This window comes from Anguilla anguilla, chromosome 16 (assembly GCF_013347855.1).
Source record: "Anguilla anguilla isolate fAngAng1 chromosome 16, fAngAng1.pri, whole genome shotgun sequence".
Classification (NCBI taxonomy): domain Eukaryota; kingdom Metazoa; phylum Chordata; class Actinopteri; order Anguilliformes; family Anguillidae; genus Anguilla; species Anguilla anguilla.
Window position 1 is genome coordinate 1,930,543 of NC_049216.1, and position 15,060 is coordinate 1,945,602.

At 44.8% G+C, this 15,060-nt stretch overlaps 1 protein-coding gene across 1 annotated transcript in view; it reads left to right on the forward strand.

Annotated features, from left to right (window-relative positions):
* The window catches only part of LOC118215092, an 800,072-nt gene that overhangs the window by 401,369 nt on the left and 383,643 nt on the right, over positions 1-15,060 (forward strand). The gene's annotated exons all lie outside the window — the stretch shown is intronic.

The following is a 15,060-nucleotide window of genomic DNA, read 5'->3' on the forward strand; positions in this document are numbered from 1 at the left end:
CAGGCTGGGTTGGTGTAATCTCACAGAGGGCTGCTGTGATGTTCTGGCCTCAGTCCTGCGTTCTCCTCACTCAGACCTGAGAGATCTGGAGCTCAGAGACAACGAGCTGCAGGATTCAGGAGTGAGAGCGCTCTCTGCTGGACTGGAGGACCCACACTGTAAACTGCATAGAATGGGGTGAGTACAAACACAAACCCCTTCAATAAATTAGGGCTACAATGTGAATAAATACAACACTGATGTCAATGTTTCTAATGTGAAAACAGACACTCCACAGAACTGAAACAGCATGTTCCTGTTCTTCCTCTTGGTAGAATTCGACTACGCAAATGAATGAAGAAAATGAATTAGTCCTGTTTACTGAACTGTAGTGGGGTGTAAACTCAAATGTGTTTGATAATGACTCATTCCACATTCATGTTATTTTAGTTTAACACACACAGCCCTGTTAGTTTATATTATGTTACATTACATTTATTTGCCAGATGCTTTTATCCAAAGTGACGTACAATAAGTGCATACAAAAGGTAATTGGAACAACTACAAAACACAGGTCCGATAAGGTACAATACTTTGCACAGTTATTCATAGCCATGAACACATTAAGTCCAGTTCACACAGTGAACATTACTCTGACCTAACCTATGCTAAGTCAAACTATGAGGCATTACAAGCAACGTCTAGACAATGATAAAGGGCGCAATAAGTGCTGGATAGAGGTACATGTAACATGAGTGGCACAGGAGGTACATGTGTAGAAATAGGGGGATTTAAGTGATAGAAATGATCTACAGAGTGGTGATAGTTAGTCCAGGTATAGTCTGAAGAGATGCATCTTCAGACCACTGCGGAAGATGGGTAGTGAGGGAGAGGTTCGTAGAGAAACAGGGAGTTTGTTCCACCACTGGACAGCTAGGGTGGAGAAGCTCCATGGTAGAGACAAGATTGAACTCTTTACCCGGATGGCAGGGGGTGCAAAGCAGTGGTAAAGTGGGCGTATAGGATTTAATCATGTGCTGTAAGTAGACGGGGGCCGTCCTGTTGGCTGCAGTGTAGGTGAGGGTCAGGACTTTGATCCTGCAGTGACTGGTAGCCAGTGGAGTGACCTCAGCAGGGGAGAACTTGGGAAGGTTGAAGGCTATTAATGTGTGTAAGGTGTGTAACACACTGCTATGTGTTTGACACACAGCCCTGTTAGTTTATATTAATGTTTGTAAGGTGTGTAACACACTGCTATGTGCTTGACACACAGCCCTGTTAGTTTATATTAATGTGTGTAAGGTGTGTAACACACTGCTATGTGTTTGACACACACAGCCCTGTTAGTTTATATTAATGTTTGTAAGGTGTGTAACACACTGCTATGTGCTTGACACACAGCCCTGTTAGTTTATATTAATGTGTGTAAGGTGTGTAACACACTGCTATGTGTTTGACACACACAGCCCTGTTAGTTTATATTAATGTGCTGTAAGGTGTGTAACACACTGCTGTGTTTGACACACAGCCCTGTTAGTTTATATTAATGTGTGTAAGGTGTGTAACACACTGCTATGTGTTTGACACACACTGCCCTGTTAGTTTATATTAATGTGTGTAAGGTGTGTATCACACTGCTATGTGTTTGACACACAGCCCTGTTAGTTTATATTAATGTGTGTAAGGTGTGTAACACACTGCTATGTGTCTAACACACGCAGCTCTGTTAGTTTATATTAATGTGTGTAAGGTGTGTAACACACTGCTATGTGTCTAACACACACAGCCCTGTTAGTTTATATTAATGTGTGTACGGTGTGTAACACACTGCTATGTGTCTAACACACGCAGCTCTGTTAGTTTATATTAATGTGTGTAAGGTGTGTAACACACTGCTATGTGTTTGACACACACAGCCCTGTTAGTTTATATTAATGTGCTGTAAGGTGTGTAACACACTGCTATGTGTTTGACACACACAGCCCTGTTAGTTTATATTAATGTGCTGTAAGGTGTGTAACACACTGCTATGTGTTTGACACACACAGCCCTGCTAGTTTATATTAATGTATGTATGGTGTGTAACACACTGCTATGTGTCTAATAGACGCAGCTCTGTTAGTTTATATTAATGTGTGTAAGGTGTGTAACACACTGCTATGTGTTTGACACACACAGCCCTGTTAGTTTATATTTCATAAAAAATCCGTTTTCAACGTACAAAAAAGTTACTCAAAAGTATTGATATCAAAATGACGCCAAGTTTCGGTACTACAAACAATATAGGCTATCTTGCCTCACCGATATTACATAAGATGTATTTCAAAGCAATGCTACCCAATATTTCCTCAATTCTTTCAAGTCACTTGGCCCTGTGTGTATAAGCATGCAGTACATGGACAGGCCAAACATATGTGTGGATGGCTCTCTCACAGTCATGATTGATTGAATAGGCGTGTATCCATGGGGATAGAGAAGTTCTCTATGTATGTATGTACAATATGTATTTTACATGCAGTAGCCTATTTATTGTACATAGCAAATATACAATAACTTGCACATGTACTGAAATTCAGTTCAGAAGCAAGTATAAACATGTTTTCTGGAGAAATATGCTTCCTGTAGTTACTCAGCAGCAGTTTTGTACATTAATTTCAATGTGTTCCATGAGGCAATTCGAAATATTTGACTCTTTGATCTGACACAAAGTTTGCATGACATTGTAAAATGGTAAGATTACAAAACACAGGGCCAAGTGACTTGAAAGAATTGAGGAAATATTGGGTAGCATTGCTTTGAAATACATCTTATGTAATTTCGGTGAGGCAAGATAGCCTATATTGTTTGTAGTACCGTAACTTGGCGTCATTTTGATATCAATACTTTTGAGTAACTTGGCATTTTTGTACGTTGAAAACGTGTTTTTTATGAGATATCATTTCTTTTTGCAAAGCGTTTTATTATGAGAGTGAGAAATGCGAAGTGACCCTGTAAGAAACGGTTGTGGATTATGGCTATCGTTGTGTGAATCTGTACAGTCTGATGAGTGTGTACCGTTCAGCAGTTTCGGTTTGCTATATATGTAAAAACAGTGGCTGTGAGAAAGGATGCAGTGACGTAAGCGTAAACGCATTAGAAACGCAGATGAAATATGGCCAGTGTATGTACTCACGGATTTGACGTCCATCCAACAAGCCTTGACTGACAAAAGAATCAGCAAGCCCGTAGAATTATAACTCCCTAGGTCGCAACTTGTGTAGCCTTCTGTTCTGCTCCATTGTCTGTTATTTCGTGGAGATGCACTTTTAGTGTTTGTAAGGTTTATCCTTCTGTCCTGCTCCATTGTCTGTTATTTCGGGGAGATGCACTTTTAGTGTTTGTAAGGTTTATAAGGCATTTTGATAGGCTTATCTGCAGGTAGGAATCCTCTTCGTTCTTTTGCTAAACTAGAACCGGAAAACATGATAGTGGAAAATAGGAGCAGACGCATATGTCACAGCAGGCTCTGCATATGAGGAAATAACAACAGTGTGAGAGAAATTAGGATGAAATGCCGAAATTCCGTAGTTGAAACAATATGTTTTTAGCAGAATGGGCATGTAGGTGAAGGTTGACATGATCACGGAGTATAGTGCGAAGTAAATGGAGTGACCACGAGCGAGCTTGTATTCCTTATCGAACGGTATATATGACAGTCGCTATAAAGCGCCAGCTATTGAAGTGGAGGGTTAAGTAACATGTGAAATGTATTGCAGTGCTGTGTTTTTTTCATGTTCGGTACTAGTAGTTATAATTATGAGTGAATCATGTTTTTAAATGTAATGTTTTAATGGGGAGTTGCAGAACGGACATACATAGTAATTGTTTGTATGTGGCTAGATAGAGAACAGGGCGAGGTAACATGAATGTAGAAACGTGGCGTTTGCTGCTAAGAAGGTTTTGTACAGTAGCCAAGTGAAGAAATGTAGTTAGTAGAAATGGCACAGCTGTGAACTGGTGTAACTTTTTAATAAAAGGAATACATTTGCCCTCATGAAATGCATACGGGTGGCCATGAGTGAGTTTTGGTTTAAGCAAATATAAGCGTAAGAGAACGTTATTAGTGAGGGTAAAAGCAGGTTAAAGAGACGTGTCTCTAGCTGGGCTTGAACCTAGGACCCCGTGTTCCCAAGACTGTAACCTTACCCACTAGGCCACCCGCAGATTAGCTATTTAACCTTGAAATGTTTCAGAGTAAGAAGGTATGGGTATTTTGCCTGTGTATGCGAGTTTTTGATTGGGTGGTGAACTGGTGTAACTTTTTAAATAAAAGGAATACATTTGCCGTCATGAAATGCATATGGGTGGCCGTGAGCGAGTTTTGGTAAAGAAAATATAAAAGCGTAAGAAAACGTTAGTGTAAAAGAGGGAATTATCTGCCTGAGGGCGAGGCGGTATTCAATCCTTCAACCGGAGGTTTACCAGTCTGTGACTTGGTTAGTGCAGCACCATGACATAGCTATGCAATGCGTTAAATATCATTAGCAAACCTGTCCGTGGATTTAAAGAACACAGGCCATTAAGCACAGAAGAGCTCCCGTTGAATCCATATGGCTTTGCAATATTGTAGCCGGTTAATAACTGAACGTGCAGACGGTACGTCATAATTCAGTGTATACGTTCGGTTAACGGCGGGTAGATATGGTGCAAAAGCAATAATTGAGAAGTAGTAGACGATTATTAAAAGCAGGTTAAAGAAACGCGTTCCTAGCTGGGCTTGAACCGCGGACCCTGTGTTCCCAAGACTGTAACCTTACCCACTAGGCCACAGATGGACTAGCTGTTTATATTGAAAGTGTTTCAGAGTAAAAAGGTATGGGTATTTTGCATGTGTATGCAAGTTTTTCATTGGGTCGTGTAGGTGAAGATTTGGCGGGTGTCGGTAAAATGTCCAATGGGGAGACATGTTATTAGTGGGATAGGCGGCAGGAAAAATAAGAATGAGAAGAAGAACGAGAAGAAGAAGAAGAAGAAGAAGAAGAAAGAGAAGAAGAAGAAGGAGAAAACGCAAAATCCCCTTAGTTTGGGGCTTTATTGTGTGGACATGTGAAGTTGTTTATGAAATCTGTCTGTTGAAATGGGGTCAGAATGTACAGAATTTAATGTTTTTAAGGGCTGAGTGTCTGTGGCTGTTGTGGTTATTTCTGTGGGGAACCCTGAAAAGTGCCAAACTCTCGGTGCTGTATAGGTATGGGGCATGCCAAGGCGTAACTTGGCGGGATGGCATACCTGCCATCCCAATGGGGCATGCCCCCGCCAAGGCGTAACTTGGCGGGATGGCATACCTGCCATCCCAATTAATGTGTGTAAGGTGAGTAACACACTGCTATGTGTCTAACACACACAACCCTGTTAGTTTATATTAATGTGTGTAAGGTGTGTAACAAACTGCTATGTGTTTGACACACAGCCCTGTTGGTTTATATTAATGTGTGTAAGGTGTGTAATACACTGCTATGTGTTTGACACACACAGCCCTGTTAGTTTAACACTGCTATGTGTCTAATATTCACAGCCCTGTTAGTTTATATTAATGTGTGTAAGGTGTGTAACACACTGCTATGGGTCTAACACGCACAGCCCTGTTAGTTTATATTGATGTGTGTAAGGTGTGTGTGTCCTCTCTACAGGCTGTCAGGCTGTAGAGTCACACAGAGAGGCTGTGATTCTCTGGCTTCAGCTCTTTGTTCAAACCCCTCACACCTGCGAGAGCTGGACCTGAGATACAATCACCCAGGAGTCTCAGGAGTGAGAGCGCTGTCTGTTGCTAAACTGGACACACTCACACTGCTGTAAGTACAGAGAGTTTCCACACTGCGCCTCACACACACACACGCACACAAACGGAGTTGGGGGGGGGCATGGAGGGCACTGTTCACACCAGCATTACTCAAGAGAGTTGGGGATCTCCTGTGGAGGGTGCTGCAGGGGATCACTGCAGTAAATAAGATGTGGTTGTTGTAGTTAGGGGTTTGATCAGGGACACAGTGATGGTGGAGTTTCAGTATTACAAAGCAATGGAGAACCTGAGTGTGTTTCAGAGTGTGTATAAGAGTGTTTTATGTTCAGTGGAGGGAGGGGAGCTATTTTTGCACATGGAATAGGGTGAGGGAATGGAATAAGTTTCCTGTGACAGATTTGTGTATTTTTCATATGATCTTGGTTTTGTGTTTTATTGTGTCTTTGTTTTTATTCATGTGGTGTCATTGGTGTGTTAAGAGTGGAAATAAAGGATGGTTAAAATTCTAAATTCCGTTCTGCTGTTCTTACAGTGTGGACCATGGAGGAGAGAATAGGACCAAACCAGGACCCAGGAGATGTGAGTGTGTATCGACACAGAACACTTTCCATGGGTACACACTCTGCTGTGTGTGTGTGTGTATGTGTGTGAGAGAGAGAGACTTCTCTCTTACACACATGAACACACAAACAGAAGCACACATGTACACAAACACACACACAGAGTTACTATCACAGCTCTCTCTCTCACACACATAATGAGGTGAATTTTAATAATGATAATTGATCTCATTAATGTCTCTGGTGTGCAGACGGCTGTCAGCTCACACTGGATCCAAACACAGCGCACAGAGGGCTGTCTCTGTCTGAGGGGAATAGGAAGGTCACACACACACCGGGGAGAAAGGAGCCATATCCTGATCATCCTGAGAGATTTGAGTACATGCGCCAGGTTGTGTGCAGAGAGAGTGTGTGTGAGCGCTGTTACTGGGAGGCTGAGTTCAGTGTGTCTGAGGTGGGAGTGGTTTCTATAGCAGTGACATATAAAGGAATCAGCAGGAAAGGAGAGGCTTCTGACTGTGTGTTTGGATGGAATAAAAACTCCTGGAGTCTGGAGTGCTTTAAACCCAGTGACTCTGATGAACTCAGTTACTCTGTCTGGCACAATGAGAACCAAACACGCATACCTGTCCCCACCTCCCCCTACCGCAGAGCAGGAGTGTGTGATGATGATGATGGTAGAGGAGTGTGTGTGTACAGGGTAGGAGTGTGTGTGAACTGTCCGGCCGGCACTCTGTCCTTCTACAGCGCCTCTGACTCTGACACACTGACCCTCCTGCACAGATTCCACACACACTTCACTCAAGACACACCCCTCTGTGCTGGATTTACAGTGTGTAGATCCTCAGTGTCCCTCTGCCAACTGGAGTAGAGACACACACAAACATGCACACACACGCGCACGTGCGCGCACACACAAACATGCAGGTGCACACACACACACACGCACGCACGTGGGCGCACACACAAACATGCACACACATGCGCGTACACACAAACATGCACGTGCACACACGCATACACACACACGTGCGCATATATACTCCCATGCATGCACGCACACACACACACTCTCACGTACACACACACACACCACATTCACATACCCACTCACACACACACATACCACACACACTCATATACACATACACACACACTCACACATACACACTCAGATACACATAGACACACACACTAACACCAGCACACACACATCCACAGACACACACATACTCTCACACACACCCTTGCTCTCTCACACTCACACACATGCACACACACACCTACACATATGAACACACACAATCTCTCGCACACACAGGCACACACATTCACCAGTGCACTCGCGCGCACACACACATGCATGCATACGTACACACGCTCATAACCGTATGCACACACACACACACTCTCTCTCTCTCTCATACTCAGTAACTCACACACACACACCCTCTCTGTCTCACACACACACACTCACATCCACACACATTCACACAAACGCACGCACACGCACACAAACTCATGCACTCACGCACACACACATACATGCGTGCAGAGACACAATCACGTGTCAACACACACATTCACATTCCCATACGCATGCACACACGTATAAACACACACACATTCTCTTACCCATGCACACACACACACTGATGTACACTCATGCACACGCATTCACACACCCACGCACACACACACTTGTGCACACACACTTACACACACATACACACTTTCTCACACCCAGTCACTCACACCCCCAGTCACACACATGCACACACACGCCTACACACGGACACACACAATCTCTCGCACACACAAACACACACATTCACCAGTGCACTCTCACGCGCACACACACATGCATGCATACGTACACACGCTCATAACCGTATGCACACACACACACACTCTCTCTCTCTCATGCTCAGTCACTCACACACACACACCCTCTCTCTCTCTCTCACACACACACACACACACACACACACACTCACATCCACACACATTCACACAAAGGCACGCACACACACAAACTCATGCACTCACGCACACACACAAAGGCACGCACACACACAAACTCATGCACTCACTCACACACACCTACACACGGACACACACAATCTCACGCACACACACACACACACGCATGCAAACATACACACGCTCATACCCGTATGCACACACACACTCTTTCTCTCACTCACACTCTCACATACAGTATACAGACACACACATGTGCAAACGCACGCGCACACACACATACACTCAAGCACAAACACAAACATGTCAACAAACACACATTCTCATTCCCATACATACGCACACACACACATTCTCTTACCCATACGCACACACACACATACTCATGCACACACACATGCATACAATTACATGCATGCACACACCATATACACATGTATACACAAACATTCTCATACATACACACACACACACATGTATAAACACACACAAATTCCTAATGGCACTCTCACGCACACACACATACACATACATACACTCATTCTCTTGCATGCACACACACTCAAATACACAGTCACACACACATTCACACAAATGCACGCACACACACTTTCTCTTACCCATACACACATGCACCCGTGTGCACACAAACACATACTCATGCACTCAGTCATACTCTCACACATGCACACACACATACATGCGTGCACACACACACACACATTCTCTTACCCATTCGCACACGCTACCCGGGCACACACATACTCATGCACTCACACACATACACACACACACATGCTCACATCCACAGTCACTCCCATGCACACACATTCACAAATTCACGCACACAAACACACTCTCACCCAATCACACACACTGTGCCCAATATTAACACAGAACAGCTTAAGCCCTTACATAAGAGTATGATCTTTTAGCAGGTTCAGGTTAAGCACTTGCTGTATAAATGTGATTTAATTTTTTTTACATTTTAATACGTTCATATTGAAAATGTTCAAGGTGTGTTTATGTACTTTTGATTATTAAAACATTAATATAACATTGAGAGTAATAATGCCAAAAGATGGCAGAGTAAAATGTTTTTGAAGTAATAATTCTGTCTCCTGTATCTGCATCTTTTTTAAAAGAAGCCAGTGGCAAACTCCTCCACTTAAATGTGCATTTTACTAGTTTTTACAGTTGCTTTCATTCATTTTCACAAGAGTTCCAATGTGCAAATTTCTGTGGGCAAATGCAGCTGATAGGGAGAATGCAGAATGATCACTGCAGTGTACTTATTTCATTTCATTACTGTAAACAATGATGGATTGAGTTTCCTTATTTATTCTGTTAGGATTGATTTTTTTTTTTTTTTGCTTTAATTTTCTGTATTTTCAAATAATAATATGCAATGATTAAACCTGAATTATAAAAATATCAAATGTTTTGCTGTTGTGATTTATTATTGTATGATGTGTTGACCTCCTGTGACACAGTACTACTTATTTCATATTCTGTATGGGATTATGTTTGGGCTCAATATGAGTAGATCAGCATGGGGCTAAAATCTGCAGTTGAAGCAATGACATTCATCTACAGTAGTGGAAATAAAATCCATTATAAGAAAAGTTGTGTAGTGTCTGATAAATGCTTGCTTCTGTTACTGTAGTGTAACCACAACTCAATACATTTTGAAAAGTCACTGATTGTCTATTGAGCTGGTATATTTATGTTACCTCTCAAATAAATGGTTTTCCTGTAGGTTTGAACCTGGATCTGGTGCACATCAGTTGAATGGATTAGACCACTAAGCTAAAATCAAGGCAGAAATGTGGTTTGCATGACATCCAGTCATTGAGATGTTCCTGAGACCCTACGTTTTTTCTCATTTTTTCAAATGCATTTCTAATATCTGCAGTCACACATTACAAATGCATTACAGTATGTTATGATTGCTTTGGCTCAATGTGCAAAACTCAATTTGCCAAACTGACTGGCAAAATTCTTACCCTAAGACCCTAATTGCAGTACCTACCAACAAAGTGCACAACTCTGAATCACACTCAGTTTTCACAATACAGTCGTCTCGTATTAGTACAGTGTTCCAATGCTTATTGCTAGACATGCAGATTGTGAAGTCAACATGTTTTCAATCCTATCTCGTCACTTCCAACAACATTGCCCAGGTGAGTCTCATTGCAGCACGATTGGTAATCCCAACATAAAAGGCTGTTTTACAGCACTACATTCAGCAGTGTCTGACAACATGGAGCAGCCCAATGCAGTTGGTACTGATGGACGGGTCGTGGCTGTGGCTGAGGTTGTGGTCAAGCAGGTAGAAGAAATATTGTTGTATCGAATGAATTTAGAGCCACAGTGATTGACCATGTCATAAATCCAGGCATAGCAATGGGAGAAGCTGGAACGATTGTAAGGCCCAACTTAAAAATGTCAACAGTGGCATCTAATAAGAGCTTTTGGACTGAACATTGATAAGTCAATAATTTACTGCAAAATGTGATACTGTAATTACATTACAGGATTGTTGTGTTGGTGTCATTTTATATTATTTCTGTTACGTGACGAGCCTGTAAGCCATGCTAATCATTTTTATTAGAGTCCGCTCAACTCTGTTTTTCCAAAATGCCGGCTTATTCCACATGGGGGAAAATTGCATTTGTGTTAGGTATTCCTGTGGCAATGTCTGTTCTGTCTGTTCTGATAATGTGATTATTTTTCTTCTATCAGATAAGGCCTGCTGGTGCAAGTTTGTATTGTTGCATTTGTACGTGTTATTTTTACTGTTTAGGTGTCAAATTTCTAGAGTGTAAATGTTTCTGTTTAAATGATTGGTTGAATAACACATATCACCGCTATTTTCACCGACCATGTTAAACGTACTCACTTGTACATCTCAGCTCCAAAGGCATGCTGATGATACAAAGAGCGGGCCTCCGGCACAGGGACAGAGAGCAGGCCTCCAGCACAGGAGTGCTACAAATGGAGGTATGACCAGCTGCTGCGAAAGTTTCTGGAATTACTGGAGACCAGCAGACAGGAGGCAAACAGAGATGCCTCTCCTGTGAAAGAGCATCAAACCCACAGGAACACAAAGGACAGATAAAGAAACAAGTAAACACTCTAAATTACCAAATAGACTTTAACAACAAGCAGAACTTTTAGTGCGCAAGAAGTGAGAGCTAAGACAAGAGTCCATGAAAACTCAAGACTGAGCAAAATAGGAAACGAAAGACATGGAATAAATAAAGAAAACCAAACAAGACACAGGTGGAACAGATGACACTTAATGAGGCTGGGTAATCAGGACAGACACAGGTGAAAGAAATCAAAAGTTAATAAGGGAGTGCTGGCGACATCTAGCGGCTGGTGCTGGAAGGACCCGGGCGAACCCTGACACTTCCACTCACTACCTTAAGCCTCCAAGCGGCTGTACTCTGCAGAACACAGTCTGAAGTGCATTAATCACTGCAGGTTTCCCACTGGATCTACAGGAACTGAGGTGGAGCAGTGAAAGAATGGGCAGTGATTCACTGTGTGTGCTCAAACATTCGCAAAACATTTTAGTTTACAGCCATATCTGCTGCAATTACTATGACATAAGAACACCTATGCAGCTGTGGAAATGACTGAGTTTTGGTCTGATGGGCACATCCTAGCTCGAACTGTAATCCAATGTTTGGGCTGTGACAAAGGCCGATAACAGAATAAGCATAGCAAGTACACAAAGCAGTAATGTTCTGAGAGTTCTGAGAGCTAGCCTTGTAATAACTTGTCACTAGATGGATAACAGGAGCAGGAGTCACAGGCATCAGCATGAAGGTTGGCTTTTTGTGTATTACTGCATGGTTTCAGCAAGAACAGGGACACTGATGTTTCTTGTTCTTAAGGGACCTTCTATGTTGTGTAAAATTATAGATTCAGTGTTGGCTTTATAACGTCTGTAGGCAGAACTAGTTATTCTTTATTAATCTGGAGTACATGGTCACAGTGACCACAGTGACCACAGTATTTGTCATTGAAATTAGATTTCTGTGATCAGATTCAGAATACAAGTAATCATTGACAAATAAAGTGGTCTGTAAATGCACACCCCCAATGGTCCGTATGGGGGACAACCTCACGTCGCCACTGAGCACAGCACACATTCCACATTTCCCTACCGGTCGTGAACGCATCCCCACATACTGTCACTAAGCTGTGAAACCCCAGCCAATCTGTGCCAAAAATCAGAGGATGCACAAGGCGGGAGCTAACCGCAGCCTTAATACTATGCGTTTTGCCCTCGTAGATAATTTCAACTGGTACAACAGGGTACTTGTGAATATCCCCATGCACACACCTAGTAGATACCCCAGATGCCTCTACCAAAGTCCCGGGCCGAACCAGGCTCTGGTGGATTATGGACCGCATGCAGCCCGAATCCACCATCGCCTGGTGAATACCCCCTTGGATCCTTACTGGAACACTGTATGTCTCTCCTGAACCGGGGGAGGATGCCGGTGGGCCAGCAACCCGGATCACTTGGCCGACCTCCATCAGTGGGCACTCGCTGCAGAAGTGTCCGGGCTGCCCGCACCGCCAGCACTCCTGCCCCGACATTTGAGGAGCCCCCTGTGAGGTGGGAACAGTGCCCGTAGCGGCTGGAACCTGTGGTGGAACAGGAGAAGCAGAGTGCGGGGGTTAGTTAGTGCGGGGGCGAGGGGAAGGGCGAACTGAAAATGAAGAAGGGGAGGGAGGGGGTTTTCGTCTTGGCGCTGGGGTAGGACGCTGCGTCGCCGGTGTCCTCCCCTCTTCTGCTGGGCGCTGAGGGTGCTCTGCCAGGTGGTCCTCCGCCAACGCGACAGCTGCTTCCATGTCCCTCGGCCGATGGCACCGGACCCAGGGCGCAGTGCTGGCCGGTAGCCCCTCCACAAACTGCCCCGAACCAACTACTCCCAGCACCCGTTGCTCCCCAGCGGACTCCCCCGGCTTCAGCCACCTGGTCGCCGCGTCCCTTAGGTGTTGGCTAGAGACAAATGGCCGGTCCGATGGCCCCAGCTTCGCCGTCCGAAACCGGCGGCGGTGGTCCTCGGGGGAGTAACCCATCCTGCCCAGGATAGCCCTCTTAACATCCGCGTACCTCCCCTGAGACGCAGCTGCTAGGCTGCACGCTGCTGTCTGCGCCTCCCCCGTCAGCAGAGGGAGCAAGCGCACGGCCCACTCTGCCGCCGGCCAGCCACATGCCCCTGCTGTAGCCTCGAATACGTCCAGGAATGACTGGGGGTCATCCGCCGGGGACATCTTAGGTGGAGCCACGTTCAGGAGCGTTGAATGTGGAGGGGCCGAGGAGGCAGCCGCCGTGGCTGCCGTCTGGATCACCAGCTGCTGGAGGATCTGCGTCTGCTGGTGGGTCTGTTGGCGGAGCGCATCCAAAAACTGGTGAGTCATTGCTGACTGCTCTCGGAGCACGGCTGCTTGCTCTTGGTGCACAGCAGCCACCTCCCCCACCATGTGTGCAAGGGAGGACACTGGTTGGGCAGTTGGAGGTGAAGGATGGGGTTCGGTCATGTTTATTTTGCTGAACTACAAGCTGGGCGCCAGTTGTGGCAATTCTCTAGCCACTGTGGGTTCAGAATCAGCACAGGACCGACAAAAGACACGGGAAGTGCAGGGATGACGTCTTTTATTTTCACACACACACACACACACACACACACTCAAACCACAGTTTATAACAGAAATGCCAGTGCAGCTCCTAAAGCATGCTGTCACTCTCTGCAGGGCGTGTGTGTGCCTTTTTCCTCCCCCCAGGCCCAGCTGCTACTGCATAAAATTAAAAAAAAGGGAGAGAGTAATCAGTGACAAGGAACACCTGTGCCAATTAACTCAATCAGTGACAAGGAACACCTGTGCTAATTAACTCATTCAGTGACAAGGAACACCTGTGCTAATTAACTAAATCAGTGACAAGGAACACCTGTGCTAATTAACTCAATCCTGGCATTCTTCCCGTGAGCCACTCCCCCCCCCCCAATAGCTAAGCCGCAACCACACCGCTCCACAGGCTTCTCCTTGTATTCTTTCAAATTGAATCTGACCACTGAGCTCTGATTCCACAAGTGTAACTCTATCCACTGTAACATCAATCAAATAATGGACACAGATACACTATGTACAATCATACAGTTACAGGCCAAATTTGTATTCTTTTGTTTACAGCTTACTGATACCATGTCTGCTGATGAGACTTTTGTATTCATTCTTTTCATTATACAGTACCTGGCTGTATTTTAAACAGGTCAGGAGTCGCTCACACTCCCCATGCTACCCCAACCCACCACAGGTGCAAGGATCCATCCACCATGAACAACCAAGACACAGGGATAAGGTAAGCAGAGTCTTTATTGAATTTATAATAAAAACAGTTAATGGACAGGCAGCTGCTCTGCTCTGACCCCCCCTCCCTTCTCTAGCTCCCCCCCTGCTTGTACGGTGACCCCACCAATGACTGACCCTGTGCCGCGCGAGCCGAGCCCCAGGAGAGGGACTCCCCGTCACCGCACCACAAGCCGTCACACACAGTGGTAAGTTACCCCGTGCCCCACACTCACTCGTTCTCTGACCCTCTCTCTCGGGTCTGCCCGCACGGCACAGACCGGCCCCCACTTGGCCACCCTGGGGGGGGAAGGGGGGGGGGGGTCACACACACACACACACACACACCAACTGAACAAAAAGGGTGGGACGTGACTGGGCCCACGC